The following is a 26,249-nucleotide window of genomic DNA, read 5'->3' on the forward strand; positions in this document are numbered from 1 at the left end:
CTCTGCAAAGCAGCCTTTTCAAGGGTTGGCTTGGGTGACAAAATGTCTTGTGTAGGCGTGGGTTTGTCTCCCTCTCGCTCTCTCTCCCTAAGATGTGTCCGGCATAGGCCAGGGTGCCACTCGAGGCCCAAACCAATTCTGGTTATCGCTTCTCGGCCTTTTGGCTAAGATCAAGTGTAGTATCTGTTCTTATCAGTTTAATATCTGATACGTCCCCTATCTGGGGACCATATATTAAATGGATTTTTAGAACAGGGAGATGGAAAAAGAGCTTGCTCTGTCCACTCCACGCATTGACCTGGTATTGCAGTACCTCCAGGAACGGTGCACCCCTTCTTAACCCAGTTTCCAAAAGCAGAACTCAATTCACCTGATTCATATTAGCCCGATTTAATGAATTGGAAGAAAGCATACGTCTTCATATGCACCTCAATTTGGCCCATTCACTTTTCACACTTCCTCCTTTTGTTTTTTATCTTTCACACTTTTGACTTTCTTTATTCATCCAAATAGCAAACTCATCACCACTCAACCTGACCAACTCGGCTATGTCCCCGTGCTGCAGTTCTCTGTCTTATCTAGATCATTTGCAATTGAATGGAATAGATCCCTTTTGGACAAAGTGGATTCACCTGCTGCTGCAGTGACCACAGGTGTGATAACATCTAGAATTGGCATCTGGTGCGATCTCTCCGCTTCCACTCCAAAGAAAGTTACCTGTTTATTCCTATCATGCATTGGTTTTTGGGGTTTTCTTTGAGTAATGATGATCTCTTTAGTAGTCTGTTGGCGCCCTCTCCTGGAGGAATAGTTTGCTTGCTCTTGGACATTCTAAAAGAGAGGTCATGATAGACATTGAGCTTCTGAGCTCAATTGGGGACAGTCATGGGTGATGAATGTTTGCAACCTACTGCGAAGCCTCATACCGCAATATAAGGAACGTCAAATACTAAGAAAGGGCGGCCTATGAAAGAATTACTACTTTCAATAAGTACACTTAAACGGCTAATTGGGAATAGAAAAACTGTAAAAAGCCCTCTGAGAAAGCCCCCCTCTAACCTTTGATAGTAAGCTTTTCTGTAGTCTGCCTGTTGATGTATTTTCCGTTTGAACTGTGCACAACATGAAGAGACGGAACACTGGCGGCTTGTCACAATGCCCCCCGATGACATCACAATAGCGCTGCTGCCTAGAAAACAAGCTGCGCAGAAGAAGTTGTTCTTTGGGTGGGAGGGTGGGCTAGTGGAAGGAGGGGGCAATCTCTTTTTTTCCCGGGTGGTAGGGGGATGACAGGAGAAGGGAAGCGGGTGGTGAGAAAGGTACAGAGGGCAGGGTTTGGGGGCTGGGAAGGAAAGGGAAAAGATTAGGGTTTGGGGATGATGAAAGGGCTTTCTACGGGTAAGGATGGCAAAGGGTGGCAGTGACGGAAAGTCAGGCAACCTGTCCTGTCCGTCTTTTTGTATCGTGAATTGGAAAGACTGCAAGGGGGAGGGGAGTTGCTTGCGCCCTAAAGGAGGAGTTATTCAGATTCATTGCAGTGGGCGGCGGCTGCAAAACGCACCATTCTTCTTGTTTTGGCTCTGCAAAGCAGCCTTTTCAAGGGTTGGCTTGGGTGACAAAATGTCTTGTGTAGGCGTGGGTTTGTCTCCCTCTCGCTCTCTCTCCCTAAGATGTGTCCGGCATAGGCCAGGGTGCCACTCGAGGCCCAAACCAATTCTGGTTATCGCTTCTCGGCCTTTTGGCTAAGATCAAGTGTAGTATCTGTTCTTATCAGTTTAATATCTGATACGTCCCCTATCTGGGGACCATATATTAAATGGATTTTTAGAACAGGGAGATGGAAAAAGAGCTTGCTCTGTCCACTCCACGCATTGACCTGGTATTGCAGTACCTCCAGGAACGGTGCACCCCTTCTTAACCCAGTTTCCAAAAGCAGAACTCAATTCACCTGATTCATATTAGCCCGATTTAATGAATTGGAAGAAAGCATACGTCTTCATATGCACCTCAATTTGGCCCATTCACTTTTCACACTTCCTCCTTTTGTTTTTTATCTTTCACACTTTTGACTTTCTTTATTCATCCAAATAGCAAACTCATCACCACTCAACCTGACCAACTCGGCTATGTCCCCGTGCTGCAGTTCTCTGTCTTATCTAGATCATTTGCAATTGAATGGAATAGATCCCTTTTGGACAAAGTGGATTCACCTGCTGCTGCAGTGACCACAGGTGTGATAACATCTAGAATTGGCATCTGGTGCGATCTCTCCGCTTCCACTCCAAAGAAAGTTACCTGTTTATTCCTATCATGCATTGGTTTTTGGGGTTTTCTTTGAGTAATGATGATCTCTTTAGTAGTCTGTTGGCGCCCTCTCCTGGAGGAATAGTTTGCTTGCTCTTGGACATTCTAAAAGAGAGGTCATGATAGACATTGAGCTTCTGAGCTCAATTGGGGAAAGTCATGGGTGATGAATGTTTGCAACCTACTGCGAAGCCTCATACCGCAATATAAGGAACGTCAAATACTAAGAAAGGGCGGCCTATGAAAGAATTACTACTTTCAATAAGTACACTTAAACGGCTAATTGGGAATAGAAAAACTGTAAAAAGCCCTCTGAGAAAGCCCCCCTCTAACCTTTGATAGTAAGCTTTTCTGTAGTCTGCCTGTTGATGTATTTTCCGTTTGAACTGTGCACAACATGAAGAGACGGAACACTGGCGGCTTGTCACAATGCCCCCCGATGACATCACAATAGCGCTGCTGCCTAGAAAACAAGCTGCGCAGAAGAAGTTGTTCTTTGGGTGGGAGGGTGGGCTAGTGGAAGGAGGGGGCAATCTCTTTTTTTCCCGGGTGGTAGGGGGATGACAGGAGAAGGGAAGCGGGTGGTGAGAAAGGTACAGAGGGCAGGGTTTGGGGGCTGGGAAGGAAAGGGAAAAGATTAGGGTTTGGGGATGATGAAAGGGCTTTCTACGGGTAAGGATGGCAAAGGGTGGCAGTGACGGAAAGTCAGGCAACCTGTCCTGTCCGTCTTTTTGTATCGTGAATTGGAAAGACTGCAAGGGGGAGGGGAGTTGCTTGCGCCCTAAAGGAGGAGTTATTCAGATTCATTGCAGTGGGCGGCGGCTGCAAAACGCACCATTCTTCTTGTTTTGGCTCTGCAAAGCAGCCTTTTCAAGGGTTGGCTTGGGTGACAAAATGTCTTGTGTAGGCGTGGGTTTGTCTCCCTCTCGCTCTCTCTCCCTAAGATGTGTCCGGCATAGGCCAGGGTGCCACTCGAGGCCCAAACCAATTCTGGTTATCGCTTCTCGGCCTTTTGGCTAAGATCAAGTGTAGTATCTGTTCTTATCAGTTTAATATCTGATACGTCCCCTATCTGGGGACCATATATTAAATGGATTTTTAGAACAGGGAGATGGAAAAAGAGCTTGCTCTGTCCACTCCACGCATTGACCTGGTATTGCAGTACCTCCAGGAACGGTGCACCCCTTCTTAACCCAGTTTCCAAAAGCAGAACTCAATTCACCTGATTCATATTAGCCCGATTTAATGAATTGGAAGAAAGCATACGTCTTCATATGCACCTCAATTTGGCCCATTCACTTTTCACACTTCCTCCTTTTGTTTTTTATCTTTCACACTTTTGACTTTCTTTATTCATCCAAATAGCAAACTCATCACCACTCAACCTGACCAACTCGGCTATGTCCCCGTGCTGCAGTTCTCTGTCTTATCTAGATCATTTGCAATTGAATGGAATAGATCCCTTTTGGACAAAGTGGATTCACCTGCTGCTGCAGTGACCACAGGTGTGATAACATCTAGAATTGGCATCTGGTGCGATCTCTCCGCTTCCACTCCAAAGAAAGTTACCTGTTTATTCCTATCATGCATTGGTTTTTGGGGTTTTCTTTGAGTAATGATGATCTCTTTAGTAGTCTGTTGGCGCCCTCTCCTGGAGGAATAGTTTGCTTGCTCTTGGACATTCTAAAAGAGAGGTCATGATAGACATTGAGCTTCTGAGCTCAATTGGGGAAAGTCATGGGTGATGAATGTTTGCAACCTACTGCGAAGCCTCATACCGCAATATAAGGAACGTCAAATACTAAGAAAGGGCGGCCTATGAAAGAATTACTACTTTCAATAAGTACACTTAAACGGCTAATTGGGAATAGAAAAACTGTAAAAAGCCCTCTGAGAAAGCCCCCCTCTAACCTTTGATAGTAAGCTTTTCTGTAGTCTGCCTGTTGATGTATTTTCCGTTTGAACTGTGCACAACATGAAGAGACGGAACACTGGCGGCTTGTCACAATGCCCCCCGATGACATCACAATAGCGCTGCTGCCTAGAAAACAAGCTGCGCAGAAGAAGTTGTTCTTTGGGTGGGAGGGTGGGCTAGTGGAAGGAGGGGGCAATCTCTTTTTTTCCCGGGTGGTAGGGGGATGACAGGAGAAGGGAAGCGGGTGGTGAGAAAGGTACAGAGGGCAGGGTTTGGGGGCTGGGAAGGAAAGGGAAAAGATTAGGGTTTGGGGATGATGAAAGGGCTTTCTACGGGTAAGGATGGCAAAGGGTGGCAGTGACGGAAAGTCAGGCAACCTGTCCTGTCCGTCTTTTTGTATCGTGAATTGGAAAGACTGCAAGGGGGAGGGGAGTTGCTTGCGCCCTAAAGGAGGAGTTATTCAGATTCATTGCAGTGGGCGGCGGCTGCAAAACGCACCATTCTTCTTGTTTTGGCTCTGCAAAGCAGCCTTTTCAAGGGTTGGCTTGGGTGACAAAATGTCTTGTGTAGGCGTGGGTTTGTCTCCCTCTCGCTCTCTCTCCCTAAGATGTGTCCGGCATAGGCCAGGGTGCCACTCGAGGCCCAAACCAATTCTGGTTATCGCTTCTCGGCCTTTTGGCTAAGATCAAGTGTAGTATCTGTTCTTATCAGTTTAATATCTGATACGTCCCCTATCTGGGGACCATATATTAAATGGATTTTTAGAACAGGGAGATGGAAAAAGAGCTTGCTCTGTCCACTCCACGCATTGACCTGGTATTGCAGTACCTCCAGGAACGGTGCACCCCTTCTTAACCCAGTTTCCAAAAGCAGAACTCAATTCACCTGATTCATATTAGCCCGATTTAATGAATTGGAAGAAAGCATACGTCTTCATATGCACCTCAATTTGGCCCATTCACTTTTCACACTTCCTCCTTTTGTTTTTTATCTTTCACACTTTTGACTTTCTTTATTCATCCAAATAGCAAACTCATCACCACTCAACCTGACCAACTCGGCTATGTCCCCGTGCTGCAGTTCTCTGTCTTATCTAGATCATTTGCAATTGAATGGAATAGATCCCTTTTGGACAAAGTGGATTCACCTGCTGCTGCAGTGACCACAGGTGTGATAACATCTAGAATTGGCATCTGGTGCGATCTCTCCGCTTCCACTCCAAAGAAAGTTACCTGTTTATTCCTATCATGCATTGGTTTTTGGGGTTTTCTTTGAGTAATGATGATCTCTTTAGTAGTCTGTTGGCGCCCTCTCCTGGAGGAATAGTTTGCTTGCTCTTGGACATTCTAAAAGAGAGGTCATGATAGACATTGAGCTTCTGAGCTCAATTGGGGAAAGTCATGGGTGATGAATGTTTGCAACCTACTGCGAAGCCTCATACCGCAATATAAGGAACGTCAAATACTAAGAAAGGGCGGCCTATGAAAGAATTACTACTTTCAATAAGTACACTTAAACGGCTAATTGGGAATAGAAAAACTGTAAAAAGCCCTCTGAGAAAGCCCCCCTCTAACCTTTGATAGTAAGCTTTTCTGTAGTCTGCCTGTTGATGTATTTTCCGTTTGAACTGTGCACAACATGAAGAGACGGAACACTGGCGGCTTGTCACAATGCCCCCCGATGACATCACAATAGCGCTGCTGCCTAGAAAACAAGCTGCGCAGAAGAAGTTGTTCTTTGGGTGGGAGGGTGGGCTAGTGGAAGGAGGGGGCAATCTCTTTTTTTCCCGGGTGGTAGGGGGATGACAGGAGAAGGGAAGCGGGTGGTGAGAAAGGTACAGAGGGCAGGGTTTGGGGGCTGGGAAGGAAAGGGAAAAGATTAGGGTTTGGGGATGATGAAAGGGCTTTCTACGGGTAAGGATGGCAAAGGGTGGCAGTGACGGAAAGTCAGGCAACCTGTCCTGTCCGTCTTTTTGTATCGTGAATTGGAAAGACTGCAAGGGGGAGGGGAGTTGCTTGCGCCCTAAAGGAGGAGTTATTCAGATTCATTGCAGTGGGCGGCGGCTGCAAAACGCACCATTCTTCTTGTTTTGGCTCTGCAAAGCAGCCTTTTCAAGGGTTGGCTTGGGTGACAAAATGTCTTGTGTAGGCGTGGGTTTGTCTCCCTCTCGCTCTCTCTCCCTAAGATGTGTCCGGCATAGGCCAGGGTGCCACTCGAGGCCCAAACCAATTCTGGTTATCGCTTCTCGGCCTTTTGGCTAAGATCAAGTGTAGTATCTGTTCTTATCAGTTTAATATCTGATACGTCCCCTATCTGGGGACCATATATTAAATGGATTTTTAGAACAGGGAGATGGAAAAAGAGCTTGCTCTGTCCACTCCACGCATTGACCTGGTATTGCAGTACCTCCAGGAACGGTGCACCCCTTCTTAACCCAGTTTCCAAAAGCAGAACTCAATTCACCTGATTCATATTAGCCCGATTTAATGAATTGGAAGAAAGCATACGTCTTCATATGCACCTCAATTTGGCCCATTCACTTTTCACACTTCCTCCTTTTGTTTTTTATCTTTCACACTTTTGACTTTCTTTATTCATCCAAATAGCAAACTCATCACCACTCAACCTGACCAACTCGGCTATGTCCCCGTGCTGCAGTTCTCTGTCTTATCTAGATCATTTGCAATTGAATGGAATAGATCCCTTTTGGACAAAGTGGATTCACCTGCTGCTGCAGTGACCACAGGTGTGATAACATCTAGAATTGGCATCTGGTGCGATCTCTCCGCTTCCACTCCAAAGAAAGTTACCTGTTTATTCCTATCATGCATTGGTTTTTGGGGTTTTCTTTGAGTAATGATGATCTCTTTAGTAGTCTGTTGGCGCCCTCTCCTGGAGGAATAGTTTGCTTGCTCTTGGACATTCTAAAAGAGAGGTCATGATAGACATTGAGCTTCTGAGCTCAATTGGGGAAAGTCATGGGTGATGAATGTTTGCAACCTACTGCGAAGCCTCATACCGCAATATAAGGAACGTCAAATACTAAGAAAGGGCGGCCTATGAAAGAATTACTACTTTCAATAAGTACACTTAAACGGCTAATTGGGAATAGAAAAACTGTAAAAAGCCCTCTGAGAAAGCCCCCCTCTAACCTTTGATAGTAAGCTTTTCTGTAGTCTGCCTGTTGATGTATTTTCCGTTTGAACTGTGCACAACATGAAGAGACGGAACACTGGCGGCTTGTCACAATGCCCCCCGATGACATCACAATAGCGCTGCTGCCTAGAAAACAAGCTGCGCAGAAGAAGTTGTTCTTTGGGTGGGAGGGTGGGCTAGTGGAAGGAGGGGGCAATCTCTTTTTTTCCCGGGTGGTAGGGGGATGACAGGAGAAGGGAAGCGGGTGGTGAGAAAGGTACAGAGGGCAGGGTTTGGGGGCTGGGAAGGAAAGGGAAAAGATTAGGGTTTGGGGATGATGAAAGGGCTTTCTACGGGTAAGGATGGCAAAGGGTGGCAGTGACGGAAAGTCAGGCAACCTGTCCTGTCCGTCTTTTTGTATCGTGAATTGGAAAGACTGCAAGGGGGAGGGGAGTTGCTTGCGCCCTAAAGGAGGAGTTATTCAGATTCATTGCAGTGGGCGGCGGCTGCAAAACGCACCATTCTTCTTGTTTTGGCTCTGCAAAGCAGCCTTTTCAAGGGTTGGCTTGGGTGACAAAATGTCTTGTGTAGGCGTGGGTTTGTCTCCCTCTCGCTCTCTCTCCCTAAGATGTGTCCGGCATAGGCCAGGGTGCCACTCGAGGCCCAAACCAATTCTGGTTATCGCTTCTCGGCCTTTTGGCTAAGATCAAGTGTAGTATCTGTTCTTATCAGTTTAATATCTGATACGTCCCCTATCTGGGGACCATATATTAAATGGATTTTTAGAACAGGGAGATGGAAAAAGAGCTTGCTCTGTCCACTCCACGCATTGACCTGGTATTGCAGTACCTCCAGGAACGGTGCACCCCTTCTTAACCCAGTTTCCAAAAGCAGAACTCAATTCACCTGATTCATATTAGCCCGATTTAATGAATTGGAAGAAAGCATACGTCTTCATATGCACCTCAATTTGGCCCATTCACTTTTCACACTTCCTCCTTTTGTTTTTTATCTTTCACACTTTTGACTTTCTTTATTCATCCAAATAGCAAACTCATCACCACTCAACCTGACCAACTCGGCTATGTCCCCGTGCTGCAGTTCTCTGTCTTATCTAGATCATTTGCAATTGAATGGAATAGATCCCTTTTGGACAAAGTGGATTCACCTGCTGCTGCAGTGACCACAGGTGTGATAACATCTAGAATTGGCATCTGGTGCGATCTCTCCGCTTCCACTCCAAAGAAAGTTACCTGTTTATTCCTATCATGCATTGGTTTTTGGGGTTTTCTTTGAGTAATGATGATCTCTTTAGTAGTCTGTTGGCGCCCTCTCCTGGAGGAATAGTTTGCTTGCTCTTGGACATTCTAAAAGAGAGGTCATGATAGACATTGAGCTTCTGAGCTCAATTGGGGAAAGTCATGGGTGATGAATGTTTGCAACCTACTGCGAAGCCTCATACCGCAATATAAGGAACGTCAAATACTAAGAAAGGGCGGCCTATGAAAGAATTACTACTTTCAATAAGTACACTTAAACGGCTAATTGGGAATAGAAAAACTGTAAAAAGCCCTCTGAGAAAGCCCCCCTCTAACCTTTGATAGTAAGCTTTTCTGTAGTCTGCCTGTTGATGTATTTTCCGTTTGAACTGTGCACAACATGAAGAGACGGAACACTGGCGGCTTGTCACAATGCCCCCCGATGACATCACAATAGCGCTGCTGCCTAGAAAACAAGCTGCGCAGAAGAAGTTGTTCTTTGGGTGGGAGGGTGGGCTAGTGGAAGGAGGGGGCAATCTCTTTTTTTCCCGGGTGGTAGGGGGATGACAGGAGAAGGGAAGCGGGTGGTGAGAAAGGTACAGAGGGCAGGGTTTGGGGGCTGGGAAGGAAAGGGAAAAGATTAGGGTTTGGGGATGATGAAAGGGCTTTCTACGGGTAAGGATGGCAAAGGGTGGCAGTGACGGAAAGTCAGGCAACCTGTCCTGTCCGTCTTTTTGTATCGTGAATTGGAAAGACTGCAAGGGGGAGGGGAGTTGCTTGCGCCCTAAAGGAGGAGTTATTCAGATTCATTGCAGTGGGCGGCGGCTGCAAAACGCACCATTCTTCTTGTTTTGGCTCTGCAAAGCAGCCTTTTCAAGGGTTGGCTTGGGTGACAAAATGTCTTGTGTAGGCGTGGGTTTGTCTCCCTCTCGCTCTCTCTCCCTAAGATGTGTCCGGCATAGGCCAGGGTGCCACTCGAGGCCCAAACCAATTCTGGTTATCGCTTCTCGGCCTTTTGGCTAAGATCAAGTGTAGTATCTGTTCTTATCAGTTTAATATCTGATACGTCCCCTATCTGGGGACCATATATTAAATGGATTTTTAGAACAGGGAGATGGAAAAAGAGCTTGCTCTGTCCACTCCACGCATTGACCTGGTATTGCAGTACCTCCAGGAACGGTGCACCCCTTCTTAACCCAGTTTCCAAAAGCAGAACTCAATTCACCTGATTCATATTAGCCCGATTTAATGAATTGGAAGAAAGCATACGTCTTCATATGCACCTCAATTTGGCCCATTCACTTTTCACACTTCCTCCTTTTGTTTTTTATCTTTCACACTTTTGACTTTCTTTATTCATCCAAATAGCAAACTCATCACCACTCAACCTGACCAACTCGGCTATGTCCCCGTGCTGCAGTTCTCTGTCTTATCTAGATCATTTGCAATTGAATGGAATAGATCCCTTTTGGACAAAGTGGATTCACCTGCTGCTGCAGTGACCACAGGTGTGATAACATCTAGAATTGGCATCTGGTGCGATCTCTCCGCTTCCACTCCAAAGAAAGTTACCTGTTTATTCCTATCATGCATTGGTTTTTGGGGTTTTCTTTGAGTAATGATGATCTCTTTAGTAGTCTGTTGGCGCCCTCTCCTGGAGGAATAGTTTGCTTGCTCTTGGACATTCTAAAAGAGAGGTCATGATAGACATTGAGCTTCTGAGCTCAATTGGGGAAAGTCATGGGTGATGAATGTTTGCAACCTACTGCGAAGCCTCATACCGCAATATAAGGAACGTCAAATACTAAGAAAGGGCGGCCTATGAAAGAATTACTACTTTCAATAAGTACACTTAAACGGCTAATTGGGAATAGAAAAACTGTAAAAAGCCCTCTGAGAAAGCCCCCCTCTAACCTTTGATAGTAAGCTTTTCTGTAGTCTGCCTGTTGATGTATTTTCCGTTTGAACTGTGCACAACATGAAGAGACGGAACACTGGCGGCTTGTCACAATGCCCCCCGATGACATCACAATAGCGCTGCTGCCTAGAAAACAAGCTGCGCAGAAGAAGTTGTTCTTTGGGTGGGAGGGTGGGCTAGTGGAAGGAGGGGGCAATCTCTTTTTTTCCCGGGTGGTAGGGGGATGACAGGAGAAGGGAAGCGGGTGGTGAGAAAGGTACAGAGGGCAGGGTTTGGGGGCTGGGAAGGAAAGGGAAAAGATTAGGGTTTGGGGATGATGAAAGGGCTTTCTACGGGTAAGGATGGCAAAGGGTGGCAGTGACGGAAAGTCAGGCAACCTGTCCTGTCCGTCTTTTTGTATCGTGAATTGGAAAGACTGCAAGGGGGAGGGGAGTTGCTTGCGCCCTAAAGGAGGAGTTATTCAGATTCATTGCAGTGGGCGGCGGCTGCAAAACGCACCATTCTTCTTGTTTTGGCTCTGCAAAGCAGCCTTTTCAAGGGTTGGCTTGGGTGACAAAATGTCTTGTGTAGGCGTGGGTTTGTCTCCCTCTCGCTCTCTCTCCCTAAGATGTGTCCGGCATAGGCCAGGGTGCCACTCGAGGCCCAAACCAATTCTGGTTATCGCTTCTCGGCCTTTTGGCTAAGATCAAGTGTAGTATCTGTTCTTATCAGTTTAATATCTGATACGTCCCCTATCTGGGGACCATATATTAAATGGATTTTTAGAACAGGGAGATGGAAAAAGAGCTTGCTCTGTCCACTCCACGCATTGACCTGGTATTGCAGTACCTCCAGGAACGGTGCACCCCTTCTTAACCCAGTTTCCAAAAGCAGAACTCAATTCACCTGATTCATATTAGACCCGATTTAATGAATTGGAAGAAAGCATACGTCTTCATATGCACCTCAATTTGGCCCATTCACTTTTCACACTTCCTCCTTTTGTTTTTTATCTTTCACACTTTTGACTTTCTTTATTCATCCAAATAGCAAACTCATCACCACTCAACCTGACCAACTCGGCTATGTCCCCGTGCTGCAGTTCTCTGTCTTATCTAGATCATTTGCAATTGAATGGAATAGATCCCTTTTGGACAAAGTGGATTCACCTGCTGCTGCAGTGACCACAGGTGTGATAACATCTAGAATTGGCATCTGGTGCGATCTCTCCGCTTCCACTCCAAAGAAAGTTACCTGTTTATTCCTATCATGCATTGGTTTTTGGGGTTTTCTTTGAGTAATGATGATCTCTTTAGTAGTCTGTTGGCGCCCTCTCCTGGAGGAATAGTTTGCTTGCTCTTGGACATTCTAAAAGAGAGGTCATGATAGACATTGAGCTTCTGAGCTCAATTGGGGAAAGTCATGGGTGATGAATGTTTGCAACCTACTGCGAAGCCTCATACCGCAATATAAGGAACGTCAAATACTAAGAAAGGGCGGCCTATGAAAGAATTACTACTTTCAATAAGTACACTTAAACGGCTAATTGGGAATAGAAAAACTGTAAAAAGCCCTCTGAGAAAGCCCCCCTCTAACCTTTGATAGTAAGCTTTTCTGTAGTCTGCCTGTTGATGTATTTTCCGTTTGAACTGTGCACAACATGAAGAGACGGAACACTGGCGGCTTGTCACAATGCCCCCCGATGACATCACAATAGCGCTGCTGCCTAGAAAACAAGCTGCGCAGAAGAAGTTGTTCTTTGGGTGGGAGGGTGGGCTAGTGGAAGGAGGGGGCAATCTCTTTTTTTCCCGGGTGGTAGGGGGATGACAGGAGAAGGGAAGCGGGTGGTGAGAAAGGTACAGAGGGCAGGGTTTGGGGGCTGGGAAGGAAAGGGAAAAGATTAGGGTTTGGGGATGATGAAAGGGCTTTCTACGGGTAAGGATGGCAAAGGGTGGCAGTGACGGAAAGTCAGGCAACCTGTCCTGTCCGTCTTTTTGTATCGTGAATTGGAAAGACTGCAAGGGGGAGGGGAGTTGCTTGCGCCCTAAAGGAGGAGTTATTCAGATTCATTGCAGTGGGCGGCGGCTGCAAAACGCACCATTCTTCTTGTTTTGGCTCTGCAAAGCAGCCTTTTCAAGGGTTGGCTTGGGTGACAAAATGTCTTGTGTAGGCGTGGGTTTGTCTCCCTCTCGCTCTCTCTCCCTAAGATGTGTCCGGCATAGGCCAGGGTGCCACTCGAGGCCCAAACCAATTCTGGTTATCGCTTCTCGGCCTTTTGGCTAAGATCAAGTGTAGTATCTGTTCTTATCAGTTTAATATCTGATACGTCCCCTATCTGGGGACCATATATTAAATGGATTTTTAGAACAGGGAGATGGAAAAAGAGCTTGCTCTGTCCACTCCACGCATTGACCTGGTATTGCAGTACCTCCAGGAACGGTGCACCCCTTCTTAACCCAGTTTCCAAAAGCAGAACTCAATTCACCTGATTCATATTAGCCCGATTTAATGAATTGGAAGAAAGCATACGTCTTCATATGCACCTCAATTTGGCCCATTCACTTTTCACACTTCCTCCTTTTGTTTTTTATCTTTCACACTTTTGACTTTCTTTATTCATCCAAATAGCAAACTCATCACCACTCAACCTGACCAACTCGGCTATGTCCCCGTGCTGCAGTTCTCTGTCTTATCTAGATCATTTGCAATTGAATGGAATAGATCCCTTTTGGACAAAGTGGATTCACCTGCTGCTGCAGTGACCACAGGTGTGATAACATCTAGAATTGGCATCTGGTGCGATCTCTCCGCTTCCACTCCAAAGAAAGTTACCTGTTTATTCCTATCATGCATTGGTTTTTGGGGTTTTCTTTGAGTAATGATGATCTCTTTAGTAGTCTGTTGGCGCCCTCTCCTGGAGGAATAGTTTGCTTGCTCTTGGACATTCTAAAAGAGAGGTCATGATAGACATTGAGCTTCTGAGCTCAATTGGGGAAAGTCATGGGTGATGAATGTTTGCAACCTACTGCGAAGCCTCATACCGCAATATAAGGAACGTCAAATACTAAGAAAGGGCGGCCTATGAAAGAATTACTACTTTCAATAAGTACACTTAAACGGCTAATTGGGAATAGAAAAACTGTAAAAAGCCCTCTGAGAAAGCCCCCCTCTAACCTTTGATAGTAAGCTTTTCTGTAGTCTGCCTGTTGATGTATTTTCCGTTTGAACTGTGCACAACATGAAGAGACGGAACACTGGCGGCTTGTCACAATGCCCCCCGATGACATCACAATAGCGCTGCTGCCTAGAAAACAAGCTGCGCAGAAGAAGTTGTTCTTTGGGTGGGAGGGTGGGCTAGTGGAAGGAGGGGGCAATCTCTTTTTTTCCCGGGTGGTAGGGGGATGACAGGAGAAGGGAAGCGGGTGGTGAGAAAGGTACAGAGGGCAGGGTTTGGGGGCTGGGAAGGAAAGGGAAAAGATTAGGGTTTGGGGATGATGAAAGGGCTTTCTACGGGTAAGGATGGCAAAGGGTGGCAGTGACGGAAAGTCAGGCAACCTGTCCTGTCCGTCTTTTTGTATCGTGAATTGGAAAGACTGCAAGGGGGAGGGGAGTTGCTTGCGCCCTAAAGGAGGAGTTATTCAGATTCATTGCAGTGGGCGGCGGCTGCAAAACGCACCATTCTTCTTGTTTTGGCTCTGCAAAGCAGCCTTTTCAAGGGTTGGCTTGGGTGACAAAATGTCTTGTGTAGGCGTGGGTTTGTCTCCCTCTCGCTCTCTCTCCCTAAGATGTGTCCGGCATAGGCCAGGGTGCCACTCGAGGCCCAAACCAATTCTGGTTATCGCTTCTCGGCCTTTTGGCTAAGATCAAGTGTAGTATCTGTTCTTATCAGTTTAATATCTGATACGTCCCCTATCTGGGGACCATATATTAAATGGATTTTTAGAACAGGGAGATGGAAAAAGAGCTTGCTCTGTCCACTCCACGCATTGACCTGGTATTGCAGTACCTCCAGGAACGGTGCACCCCTTCTTAACCCAGTTTCCAAAAGCAGAACTCAATTCACCTGATTCATATTAGCCCGATTTAATGAATTGGAAGAAAGCATACGTCTTCATATGCACCTCAATTTGGCCCATTCACTTTTCACACTTCCTCCTTTTGTTTTTTATCTTTCACACTTTTGACTTTCTTTATTCATCCAAATAGCAAACTCATCACCACTCAACCTGACCAACTCGGCTATGTCCCCGTGCTGCAGTTCTCTGTCTTATCTAGATCATTTGCAATTGAATGGAATAGATCCCTTTTGGACAAAGTGGATTCACCTGCTGCTGCAGTGACCACAGGTGTGATAACATCTAGAATTGGCATCTGGTGCGATCTCTCCGCTTCCACTCCAAAGAAAGTTACCTGTTTATTCCTATCATGCATTGGTTTTTGGGGTTTTCTTTGAGTAATGATGATCTCTTTAGTAGTCTGTTGGCGCCCTCTCCTGGAGGAATAGTTTGCTTGCTCTTGGACATTCTAAAAGAGAGGTCATGATAGACATTGAGCTTCTGAGCTCAATTGGGGAAAGTCATGGGTGATGAATGTTTGCAACCTACTGCGAAGCCTCATACCGCAATATAAGGAACGTCAAATACTAAGAAAGGGCGGCCTATGAAAGAATTACTACTTTCAATAAGTACACTTAAACGGCTAATTGGGAATAGAAAAACTGTAAAAAGCCCTCTGAGAAAGCCCCCCTCTAACCTTTGATAGTAAGCTTTTCTGTAGTCTGCCTGTTGATGTATTTTCCGTTTGAACTGTGCACAACATGAAGAGACGGAACACTGGCGGCTTGTCACAATGCCCCCCGATGACATCACAATAGCGCTGCTGCCTAGAAAACAAGCTGCGCAGAAGAAGTTGTTCTTTGGGTGGGAGGGTGGGCTAGTGGAAGGAGGGGGCAATCTCTTTTTTTCCCGGGTGGTAGGGGGATGACAGGAGAAGGGAAGCGGGTGGTGAGAAAGGTACAGAGGGCAGGGTTTGGGGGCTGGGAAGGAAAGGGAAAAGATTAGGGTTTGGGGATGATGAAAGGGCTTTCTACGGGTAAGGATGGCAAAGGGTGGCAGTGACGGAAAGTCAGGCAACCTGTCCTGTCCGTCTTTTTGTATCGTGAATTGGAAAGACTGCAAGGGGGAGGGGAGTTGCTTGCGCCCTAAAGGAGGAGTTATTCAGATTCATTGCAGTGGGCGGCGGCTGCAAAACGCACCATTCTTCTTGTTTTGGCTCTGCAAAGCAGCCTTTTCAAGGGTTGGCTTGGGTGACAAAATGTCTTGTGTAGGCGTGGGTTTGTCTCCCTCTCGCTCTCTCTCCCTAAGATGTGTCCGGCATAGGCCAGGGTGCCACTCGAGGCCCAAACCAATTCTGGTTATCGCTTCTCGGCCTTTTGGCTAAGATCAAGTGTAGTATCTGTTCTTATCAGTTTAATATCTGATACGTCCCCTATCTGGGGACCATATATTAAATGGATTTTTAGAACAGGGAGATGGAAAAAGAGCTTGCTCTGTCCACTCCACGCATTGACCTGGTATTGCAGTACCTCCAGGAACGGTGCACCCCTTCTTAACCCAGTTTCCAAAAGCAGAACTCAATTCACCTGATTCATATTAGCCCGATTTAATGAATTGGAAGAAAGCATACGTCTTCATATGCACCTCAATTTGGCCCATTCACTTTTCACACTTCCTCCTTTTGTTTTTTATCTTTCACACTTTTGACTTTCTTTATTCATCCAAATAGCAAACTCATCACCACTCAACCTGACCAACTCGGCTATGTCCCCGTGCTGCAGTTCTCTGTCTTATCTAGATCATTTGCAATTGAATGGAATAGATCCCTTTTGGACAAAGTGGATTCACCTGCTGCTGCAGTGACCACAGGTGTGATAACATCTAGAATTGGCATCTGGTGCGATCTCTCCGCTTCCACTCCAAAGAAAGTTACCTGTTTATTCCTATCATGCATTGGTTTTTGGGGTTTTCTTTGAGTAATGATGATCTCTTTAGTAGTCTGTTGGCGCCCTCTCCTGGAGGAATAGTTTGCTTGCTCTTGGACATTCTAAAAGAGAGGTCATGATAGACATTGAGCTTCTGAGCTCAATTGGGGAAAGTCATGGGTGATGAATGTTTGCAACCTACTGCGAAGCCTCATACCGCAATATAAGGAACGTCAAATACTAAGAAAGGGCGGCCTATGAAAGAATTACTACTTTCAATAAGTACACTTAAACGGCTAATTGGGAATAGAAAAACTGTAAAAAGCCCTCTGAGAAAGCCCCCCTCTAACCTTTGATAGTAAGCTTTTCTGTAGTCTGCCTGTTGATGTATTTTCCGTTTGAACTGTGCACAACATGAAGAGACGGAACACTGGCGGCTTGTCACAATGCCCCCCGATGACATCACAATAGCGCTGCTGCCTAGAAAACAAGCTGCGCAGAAGAAGTTGTTCTTTGGGTGGGAGGGTGGGCTAGTGGAAGGAGGGGGCAATCTCTTTTTTTCCCGGGTGGTAGGGGGATGACAGGAGAAGGGAAGCGGGTGGTGAGAAAGGTACAGAGGGCAGGGTTTGGGGGCTGGGAAGGAAAGGGAAAAGATTAGGGTTTGGGGATGATGAAAGGGCTTTCTACGGGTAAGGATGGCAAAGGGTGGCAGTGACGGAAAGTCAGGCAACCTGTCCTGTCCGTCTTTTTGTATCGTGAATTGGAAAGACTGCAAGGGGGAGGGGAGTTGCTTGCGCCCTAAAGGAGGAGTTATTCAGATTCATTGCAGTGGGCGGCGGCTGCAAAACGCACCATTCTTCTTGTTTTGGCTCTGCAAAGCAGCCTTTTCAAGGGTTGGCTTGGGTGACAAAATGTCTTGTGTAGGCGTGGGTTTGTCTCCCTCTCGCTCTCTCTCCCTAAGATGTGTCCGGCATAGGCCAGGGTGCCACTCGAGGCCCAAACCAATTCTGGTTATCGCTTCTCGGCCTTTTGGCTAAGATCAAGTGTAGTATCTGTTCTTATCAGTTTAATATCTGATACGTCCCCTATCTGGGGACCATATATTAAATGGATTTTTAGAACAGGGAGATGGAAAAAGAGCTTGCTCTGTCCACTCCACGCATTGACCTGGTATTGCAGTACCTCCAGGAACGGTGCACCCCTTCTTAACCCAGTTTCCAAAAGCAGAACTCAATTCACCTGATTCATATTAGCCCGATTTAATGAATTGGAAGAAAGCATACGTCTTCATATGCACCTCAATTTGGCCCATTCACTTTTCACACTTCCTCCTTTTGTTTTTTATCTTTCACACTTTTGACTTTCTTTATTCATCCAAATAGCAAACTCATCACCACTCAACCTGACCAACTCGGCTATGTCCCCGTGCTGCAGTTCTCTGTCTTATCTAGATCATTTGCAATTGAATGGAATAGATCCCTTTTGGACAAAGTGGATTCACCTGCTGCTGCAGTGACCACAGGTGTGATAACATCTAGAATTGGCATCTGGTGCGATCTCTCCGCTTCCACTCCAAAGAAAGTTACCTGTTTATTCCTATCATGCATTGGTTTTTGGGGTTTTCTTTGAGTAATGATGATCTCTTTAGTAGTCTGTTGGCGCCCTCTCCTGGAGGAATAGTTTGCTTGCTCTTGGACATTCTAAAGAGAGGTCATGATAGACATTGAGCTTCTGAGCTCAATTGGGAAAGTCATGGGTGATGAATGTTTGCAACCTACTGCGAAGCCTCATACCGCAATATAAGGAACGTCAAATACTAAGAAAGGGCGGCCTATGAAAGAATTACTACTTTCAATAAGTACACTTAAACGGCTAATTGGGAATAGAAAAACTGTAAAAAGCCCTCTGAGAAAGCCCCCCCTCTAACCTTTGATAGTAAGCTTTTCTGTAGTCTGCCTGTTGATGTATTTTCCGTTTGAACTGTGCACAACATGAAGAGACGGAACACTGGCGGCTTGTCACAATGCCCCCCGATGACATCACAATAGCGCTGCTGCCTAGAAAACAAGCTGCGCAGAAGAAGTTGTTCTTTGGGTGGGAGGGTGGGCTAGTGGAAGGAGGGGGGCAATCTCTTTTTTTCCCGGGTGGTAGGGGGATGACAGGAGAAGGGAAGCGGGTGGTGAGAAAGGTACAGAGGGCAGGGTTTGGGGGCTGGGAAGGAAAGGGAAAAGATTAGGGTTTGGGGATGATGAAAGGGCTTTCTACGGGTAAGGATGGCAAAGGGTGGCAGTGACGGAAAGTCAGGCAACCTGTCCTGTCCGTCTTTTTGTATCGTGAATTGGAAAGACTGCAAGGGGGAGGGGAGTTGCTTGCGCCCTAAAGGGAGGAGTTATTCAGATTCATTGCAGTGGGCGGCGGCTGCAAAACGCACCATTCTTCTTGTTTTGGCTCTGCAAAGCAGCCTTTTCAAGGGTTGGCTTGGGTGACAAAATGTCTTGTGTAGGCGTGGGTTTGTCTCCCTCTCGCTCTCTCTCCCTAAGATGTGTCCGGCATAGGCCAGGGTGCCACTCGAGGCCCAAACCAATTCTGGTTATCGCTTCTCGGCCTTTTGGCTAAGATCAAGTGTAGTATCTGTTCTTATCAGTTTAATATCTGATACGTCCCCTATCTGGGGACCATATATTAAATGGATTTTTAGAACAGGGAGATGGAAAAAGAGCTTGCTCTGTCCCACTCCACGCATTGACCTGGTATTGCAGTACCTCCAGGAACGGTGCACCCCTTCTTAACCCAGTTTCCAAAAGCAGAACTCAATTCACCTGATTCATATTAGCCCGATTTAATGAATTGGAAGAAAGCATACGTCTTCATATGCACCTCAATTTGGCCCATTCACTTTTCACACTTCCTCCTTTTGTTTTTTATCTTTCACACTTTTGACTTTCTTTATTCATCCAAATAGCAAACTCATCACCACTCAACCTGACCAACTCGGCTATGTCCCCGTGCTGCAGTTCTCTGTCTTATCTAGATCATTTGCAATTGAATGGAATAGATCCCTTTTGGACAAAGTGGATTCACCTGCTGCTGCAGTGACCACAGGTGTGATAACATCTAGAATTGGCATCTGGTGCGATCTCTCCGCTTCCACTCCAAAGAAAGTTACCTGTTTATTCCTATCATGCATTGGTTTTGGGGGTTTTCTTTGAGTAATGATGATCTCTTTAGTAGTCTGTTGGCGCCCTCTCCTGGAGGAATAGTTTGCTTGCTCTTGGACATTCTAAAAGAGAGGTCATGATAGACATTGAGCTTCTGAGCTCAATTGGGGAAAGTCATGGGTGATGAATGTTTGCAACCTACTGCGAAGCCTCATACCGCAATATAAGGAACGTCAAATACTAAGAAAGGGCGGCCTATGAAAGAATTACTACTTTCAATAAGTACACTTAAACGGCTAATTGGGAATAGAAAAACTGTAAAAAGCCCTCTGAGAAAGCCCCCCCTCTAACCTTTGATAGTAAGCTTTTCTGTAGTCTGCCTGTTGATGTATTTTCCGTTTGAACTGTGCACAACATGAAGAGACGGAACACTGGCGGCTTGTCACAATGCCCCCGATGACATCACAATAGCGCTGCTGCCTAGAAAACAAGCTGCGCAGAAGAAGTTGTTCTTTGGGTGGGAGGGTGGCTAGTGGAAGGAGGGGGGCAATCTCTTTTTTTCCCGGGTGGTAGGGGGATGACAGGAGAAGGGAAGCGGGGTGGTGAGAAAGGTACAGAGGGCAGGGTTTGGGGGCTGGGAAGGAAAGGGAAAAGATTAGGGTTTGGGGATGATGAAAGGGCTTTCTACGGGTAAGGATGGCAAAGGGTGGCAGTGACGGAAAGTCAGGCAACCTGTCCTGTCCGTCTTTTTGTATCGTGAATTGGAAAGACTGCAAGGGGGAGGGGAGTTGCTTGCGCCCTAAAGGAGGAGTTATTCAGATTCATTGCAGTGGGCGGCGGCTGCAAAACGCACCATTCTTCTTGTTTTGGCTCTGCAAAGCAGCCTTTTCAAGGGTTGGCTTGGGTGACAAAATGTCTTGTGTAGGCGTGGGTTTGTCTCCCTCTCGCTCTCTCTCCCTAAGATGTGTCCGGCATAGGCCAGGGTGCCACTCGAGGCCCAAACCAATTCTGGTTATCGCTTCTCGGCCTTTTGGCTAAGATCAAGTGTAGTATCTGTTCTTATCAGTTTAATATCTGATACGTCCCCTATCTGGGGACCATATATTAAATGGATTTTTAGAACAGGGAGATGGAAAAAGAGCTTGCTCTGTCCACTCCACGCATTGACCTGGTATTGCAGTACCTCCAGGAACGGTGCACCCCTTCTTAACCCAGTTTCCAAAAGCAGAACTCAATTCACCTGATTCATATTAGCCCGATTTAATGAATTGGAAGAAAGCATACGTCTTCATATGCACCTCAATTTGGCCCATTCACTTTTCACACTTCCTCCTTTTGTTTTTTATCTTTCACACTTTTGACTTTCTTTATTCATCCAAATAGCAAACTCATCACCACTCAACCTGACCAACTCGGCTATGTCCCCGTGCTGCAGTTCTCTGTCTTATCTAGATCATTTGCAATTGAATGGAATAGATCCCTTTTGGACAAAGTGGATTCACCTGCTGCTGCAGTGACCACAGGTGTGATAACATCTAGAATTGGCATCTGGTGCGATCTCTCCGCTTCCACTCCAAAGAAAGTTACCTGTTTATTCCTATCATGCATTGGTTTTTGGGGTTTTCTTTGAGTAATGATGATCTCTTTAGTAGTCTGTTGGCGCCCTCTCCTGGAGGAATAGTTTGCTTGCTCTTGGACATTCTAAAAGAGAGGTCATGATAGACATTGAGCTTCTGAGCTCAATTGGGGAAAGTCATGGGTGATGAATGTTTGCAACCTACTGCGAAGCCTCATACCGCAATATAAGGAACGTCAAATACTAAGAAAGGGCGGCCTATGAAAGAATTACTACTTTCAATAAGTACACTTAAACGGCTAATTGGGAATAGAAAAACTGTAAAAAGCCCTCTGAGAAAGCCCCCCCTCTAACCTTTGATAGTAAGCTTTTCTGTAGTCTGCCTGTTGATGTATTTTCCGTTTGAACTGTGCACAACATGAAGAGACGGAACACTGGCGGCTTGTCACAATGCCCCCCGATGACATCACAATAGCGCTGCTGCCTAGAAAACAAGCTGCGCAGAAGAAGTTGTTCTTTGGGTGGGAGGGTGGGCTAGTGGAAGGAGGGGGCAATCTCTTTTTTTCCCGGGTGGTAGGGGGATGACAGGAGAAGGGAAGCGGGTGGTGAGAAAGGTACAGAGGGCAGGGTTTGGGGGCTGGGAAGGAAAGGGAAAAGATTAGGGTTTGGGGATGATGAAAGGGCTTTCTACGGGTAAGGATGGCAAAGGGTGGCAGTGACGGAAAGTCAGGCAACCTGTCCTGTCCGTCTTTTTGTATCGTGAATTGGAAAGACTGCAAGGGGGAGGGGAGTTGCTTGCGCCCTAAAGGAGGAGTTATTCAGATTCATTGCAGTGGGCGGCGGCTGCAAAACGCACCATTCTTCTTGTTTTGGCTCTGCAAAGCAGCCTTTTCAAGGGTTGGCTTGGGTGACAAAATGTCTTGTGTAGGCGTGGGTTTGTCTCCCTCTCGCTCTCTCTCCCTAAGATGTGTCCGGCATAGGCCAGGGTGCCACTCGAGGCCCAAACCAATTCTGGTTATCGCTTCTCGGCCTTTTGGCTAAGATCAAGTGTAGTATCTGTTCTTATCAGTTTAATATCTGATACGTCCCCTATCTGGGGACCATATATTAAATGGATTTTTAGAACAGGGAGATGGAAAAAGAGCTTGCTCTGTCCACTCCACGCATTGACCTGGTATTGCAGTACCTCCAGGAACGGTGCACCCCTTCTTAACCCAGTTTCCAAAAGCAGAACTCAATTCACCTGATTCATATTAGCCCGATTTAATGAATTGGAAGAAAGCATACGTCTTCATATGCACCTCAATTTGGCCCATTCACTTTTCACACTTCCTCCTTTTGTTTTTTATCTTTCACACTTTTGACTTTCTTTATTCATCCAAATAGCAAACTCATCACCACTCAACCTGACCAACTCGGCTATGTCCCCGTGCTGCAGTTCTCTGTCTTATCTAGATCATTTGCAATTGAATGGAATAGATCCCTTTTGGACAAAGTGGATTCACCTGCTGCTGCAGTGACCACAGGTGTGATAACATCTAGAATTGGCATCTGGTGCGATCTCTCCGCTTCCACTCCAAAGAAAGTTACCTGTTTATTCCTATCATGCATTGGTTTTTGGGGTTTTCTTTGAGTAATGATGATCTCTTTAGTAGTCTGTTGGCGCCCTCTCCTGGAGGAATAGTTTGCTTGCTCTTGGACATTCTAAAAGAGAGGTCATGATAGACATTGAGCTTCTGAGCTCAATTGGGGAAAGTCATGGGTGATGAATGTTTGCAACCTACTGCGAAGCCTCATACCGCAATATAAGGAACGTCAAATACTAAGAAAGGGCGGCCTATGAAAGAATTACTACTTTCAATAAGTACACTTAAACGGCTAATTGGGAATAGAAAAACTGTAAAAAGCCCTCTGAGAAAGCCCCCCTCTAACCTTTGATAGTAAGCTTTTCTGTAGTCTGCCTGTTGATGTATTTTCCGTTTGAACTGTGCACAACATGAAGAGACGGAACACTGGCGGCTTGTCACAATGCCCCCCGATGACATCACAATAGCGCTGCTGCCTAGGAAAACAAGCTGCGCAGAAGAAGTTGTTCTTTGGGTGGGAGGGTGGGCTAGTGGAAGGAGGGGGCAATCTCTTTTTTTCCCGGGTGGTAGGGGGATGACAGGAGAAGGGAAGCGGGGTGGTGAGAAAGGTACAGAGGGCAGGGTTTGGGGGCTGGGAAGGAAAGGGAAAAGATTAGGGTTTGGGGATGATGAAAGGGCTTTCTACGGGTAAGGATGGCAAAGGGTGGCAGTGACGGAAAGTCAGGCAACCTGTCCTGTCCGTCTTTTTGTATCGTGAATTGGAAAGACTGCAAGGGGGAGGGGAGTTGCTTGCGCCCTAAAGGAGGAGTTATTCAGATTCATTGCAGTGGGCGGCGGCTGCAAAACGCACCATTCTTCTTGTTTTGGCTCTGCAAAGCAGCCTTTTCAAGGGTTGGCTTGGGTGACAAAATGTCTTGTGTAGGCGTGGGTTTGTCTCCCTCTCGCTCTCTCTCCCTAAGATGTGTCCGGTCATAGGCCAGGGTGCCACTCGAGGCCCAAACCAATTCTGGTTATCGCTTCTCGGCCTTTTTGGCTAAGATCAAGTGTAGTATCTGTTCTTATCAGTTTAATATCTGATACGTCCCCTATCTGGGGACCATATATTAAATGGATTTTTAGAACAGGGAGATGGAAAAAGAGCTTGCTCTGTCCACTCCACGCATTGACCTGGTATTGCAGTACCTCCAGGAACGGTGCACCCCTTCTTAACCCAGTTTCCAAAAGCAGAACTCAATCACCTGATTCATATTAGCCCGATTTAATGAATTGGAAGAAAGCATACGTCTTCATATGCACCTCAATTTGGCCCATTCACTTTTCACACTTCCTCCTTTTGTTTTTTATCTTTCACACTTTTGACTTTCTTTATTCATCCAAATAGCAAACTCATCACCACTCAACCTGACCAACTCGGCTATGTCCCCGGTGCTGCAGTTCTCTGTCTTATCTAGATCATTTGCAATTGAATGGAATAGATCCCTTTTGGACAAAGTGGATTCACCTGCTGCTGCAGTGACCACAGGTGTGATAACATCTAGAATTGGCATCTGGTGCGATCTCTCCGCTTCCACTCCAAAGAAAGTTACCTGTTTATTCCTATCATGCATTGGTTTTTGGGGTTTTCTTTGAGTAATGATGATCTCTTTAGTAGTCTGTTGGCGCCCTCTCCTGGAGGAATAGTTTGCTTGCTCTTGGACATTCTAAAAGAGAGGTCATGATAGACATTGAGCTTCTGAGCTCAATTGGGGAAAGTCATGGGTGATGAATGTTTGCAACCTACTGCGAAGCCTCATACCGCAATATAAGGAACGTCAAATACTAAGAAAGGGCGGGCCTATGAAAGAATTACTACTTTCAATAAGTACACTTAAACGGCTAATTGGGAATAGAAAAACCTGTAAAAAAGCCCTCTGAGAAAGCCCCCCTCTAACCTTTGATAGTAAGCTTTTCTGTAGTCTGCCTGTTGATGTATTTTCGTTTGAACTGTGCACAACATGAAGAGACGGGAACACTGGCGGCTTGTCACAATGCCCCCCGATGACATCACAATAGCGCTGCTGCCTAGAAAACAAGCTGCGCAGAAGAAGGTTGTTCTTTGGGTGGGAGGGTGGGCTAGTGGAAGGAGGGGGCAATCTCTTTTTTTCCCGGGTGGTAGGGGGATGACAGGAGAAGGGAAGCGGGTGGTGAGAAAGGTACAGAGGGCAGGGTTTGGGGGCTGGGAAGGAAAGGGAAAAGATTAGGGTTTGGGGATGATGAAAGGGCTTTCTACGGGTAAGGAAGGGCAAAGGGTGGCAGTGACGGAAAGTCAGGCAACCTGTCCTGTCCGTCTTTTTGTATCGTGAATTGGAAAGACTGCAAGGGGGAGGGGAGTTGCTTGCGCCCCTAAAGGAGGAGTTATTCAGATTCATTGCAGTGGGCGGCGGCTGCAAAACGCACCATTCTTCTTGTTTGGCTCTGCAAAGCAGCCTTTTCAAGGGTTGGCTTGGGTGACAAAATGTCTTGGCGTGGGTTTGTCTCCCTCTCGCTCTCTCTCCCTAAGATGTGTCCGGCATAGGCCAGGGTGCCACTCGAGGCCCAAACCAATTCTCGGTTATCGCTTCTCGCGCTTTTGGCTAAGATCAAGTGTAGTATCTGTTCTTATCAGTTTAATATCTGATACGTCCCCTATCTGGGGACCATATATTAAATGGATTTTTAGAACAGGGAGATGAAAAAGAGCTTGCTCTGTCCACTCCACGCATTGACCTGGTATTGCAGTACCTCCAGGAACGGTGCACCCCTTCTTAACCCAGTTTCCAAAGCAGAACTCAATTCACCTGATTCATATTAGCCCGATTTAATGAATTGGAAGAAAGCATACGTCTTCATATGCACCTCAATTTGGCCCATTCACTTTTCACACTTCCTCCTTTTGTTTTTTATCTTTCACACTTTTGACTTTCTTTATTCATCCAATAGCAAACTCATCACCACTCAACCTGACCAACTCGGCTATGTCCCCGTGCTGCAGTTCTCTGTCTTATCTAGATCATTTGCAATTGAATGGAATAGATCCCTTTTGGACAAAGTGGATTCACCTGCTGCTGCAGTGACCACAGGTGTGATAACATCTAGAATTGGCATCTGGTGCGATCTCTCCGCTTCCACTCCAAAGAAAGTTACCTGTTTATTCTATCATGCATTGGTTTTTGGGGTTTTCTTTGAGTAATGATGATCTCTTTAGTAGTCTGTTGGCGCCCTCTCCTGGAGGAATAGTTTGCTTGCTCTTGGACATTCTAAAAGAGAGGTCATGATAGACATTGAGCTTCTGAGCTCAATTGGGGAAAGTCATGGGTGATGAATGTTTGCAACCTACTGCGAAGCCTCATACCGCAATATAAGGAACGTCAAATACTAAGAAGGGCGGCCTATGAAAGAATTACTACTTTCAATAAGTACA

General features: G+C 46.2%; 17 non-coding genes across 17 annotated transcripts; all 17 read left to right on the forward strand.

Moving 5' to 3' along the window:
- Positions 1–144: 144 nt before the first annotated feature.
- On the forward strand, positions 145–335 carry LOC142287103 (U2 spliceosomal RNA). The gene has a single exon (XR_012748121.1). It is a non-coding gene; the product is annotated as a U2 spliceosomal RNA (small nuclear RNA).
- A 1,387-nt stretch (positions 336–1,722) lies between these two features.
- On the forward strand, positions 1,723–1,913 carry LOC142287104 (U2 spliceosomal RNA). Its single transcript, XR_012748122.1, has one exon. It is a non-coding gene; the product is annotated as a U2 spliceosomal RNA (small nuclear RNA).
- A 1,387-nt stretch (positions 1,914–3,300) lies between these two features.
- Positions 3,301–3,491, forward strand: LOC142287105 (U2 spliceosomal RNA). The gene has a single exon (XR_012748123.1). It is a non-coding gene; the product is annotated as a U2 spliceosomal RNA (small nuclear RNA).
- A 1,387-nt stretch (positions 3,492–4,878) lies between these two features.
- LOC142287106 (U2 spliceosomal RNA) lies at positions 4,879–5,069 on the forward strand. Its single transcript, XR_012748124.1, has one exon. It is a non-coding gene; the product is annotated as a U2 spliceosomal RNA (small nuclear RNA).
- A 1,387-nt stretch (positions 5,070–6,456) lies between these two features.
- Positions 6,457–6,647, forward strand: LOC142287107 (U2 spliceosomal RNA). The gene has a single exon (XR_012748125.1). It is a non-coding gene; the product is annotated as a U2 spliceosomal RNA (small nuclear RNA).
- A 1,387-nt stretch (positions 6,648–8,034) lies between these two features.
- On the forward strand, positions 8,035–8,225 carry LOC142287029 (U2 spliceosomal RNA). Its single transcript, XR_012748055.1, has one exon. It is a non-coding gene; the product is annotated as a U2 spliceosomal RNA (small nuclear RNA).
- A 1,387-nt stretch (positions 8,226–9,612) lies between these two features.
- LOC142287030 (U2 spliceosomal RNA) lies at positions 9,613–9,803 on the forward strand. The gene has a single exon (XR_012748056.1). It is a non-coding gene; the product is annotated as a U2 spliceosomal RNA (small nuclear RNA).
- Positions 9,804–11,190: 1,387 nt separating this feature from the next.
- On the forward strand, positions 11,191–11,381 carry LOC142287031 (U2 spliceosomal RNA). The gene has a single exon (XR_012748057.1). It is a non-coding gene; the product is annotated as a U2 spliceosomal RNA (small nuclear RNA).
- Positions 11,382–12,769: 1,388 nt separating this feature from the next.
- LOC142287032 (U2 spliceosomal RNA) lies at positions 12,770–12,960 on the forward strand. Its single transcript, XR_012748058.1, has one exon. It is a non-coding gene; the product is annotated as a U2 spliceosomal RNA (small nuclear RNA).
- Positions 12,961–14,347: 1,387 nt separating this feature from the next.
- On the forward strand, positions 14,348–14,538 carry LOC142287033 (U2 spliceosomal RNA). The gene has a single exon (XR_012748059.1). It is a non-coding gene; the product is annotated as a U2 spliceosomal RNA (small nuclear RNA).
- Positions 14,539–15,925: 1,387 nt separating this feature from the next.
- On the forward strand, positions 15,926–16,116 carry LOC142287035 (U2 spliceosomal RNA). The gene has a single exon (XR_012748061.1). It is a non-coding gene; the product is annotated as a U2 spliceosomal RNA (small nuclear RNA).
- A 1,387-nt stretch (positions 16,117–17,503) lies between these two features.
- LOC142287036 (U2 spliceosomal RNA) lies at positions 17,504–17,694 on the forward strand. Its single transcript, XR_012748062.1, has one exon. It is a non-coding gene; the product is annotated as a U2 spliceosomal RNA (small nuclear RNA).
- Positions 17,695–19,082: 1,388 nt separating this feature from the next.
- LOC142287028 (U2 spliceosomal RNA) lies at positions 19,083–19,274 on the forward strand. Its single transcript, XR_012748054.1, has one exon. It is a non-coding gene; the product is annotated as a U2 spliceosomal RNA (small nuclear RNA).
- A 1,388-nt stretch (positions 19,275–20,662) lies between these two features.
- LOC142287037 (U2 spliceosomal RNA) lies at positions 20,663–20,853 on the forward strand. Its single transcript, XR_012748063.1, has one exon. It is a non-coding gene; the product is annotated as a U2 spliceosomal RNA (small nuclear RNA).
- A 1,388-nt stretch (positions 20,854–22,241) lies between these two features.
- LOC142287039 (U2 spliceosomal RNA) lies at positions 22,242–22,432 on the forward strand. The gene has a single exon (XR_012748064.1). It is a non-coding gene; the product is annotated as a U2 spliceosomal RNA (small nuclear RNA).
- A 1,390-nt stretch (positions 22,433–23,822) lies between these two features.
- On the forward strand, positions 23,823–24,014 carry LOC142287044 (U2 spliceosomal RNA). The gene has a single exon (XR_012748069.1). It is a non-coding gene; the product is annotated as a U2 spliceosomal RNA (small nuclear RNA).
- A 1,388-nt stretch (positions 24,015–25,402) lies between these two features.
- Positions 25,403–25,592, forward strand: LOC142287051 (U2 spliceosomal RNA). The gene has a single exon (XR_012748076.1). It is a non-coding gene; the product is annotated as a U2 spliceosomal RNA (small nuclear RNA).
- The last annotated feature ends 657 nt before the right edge of the window (positions 25,593–26,249 follow it).

This window comes from Anomaloglossus baeobatrachus, unplaced genomic scaffold (assembly GCF_048569485.1).
Source record: "Anomaloglossus baeobatrachus isolate aAnoBae1 unplaced genomic scaffold, aAnoBae1.hap1 Scaffold_709, whole genome shotgun sequence".
In the NCBI taxonomy this organism is placed as follows: Eukaryota; Metazoa; Chordata; class Amphibia; order Anura; family Aromobatidae; genus Anomaloglossus; species Anomaloglossus baeobatrachus.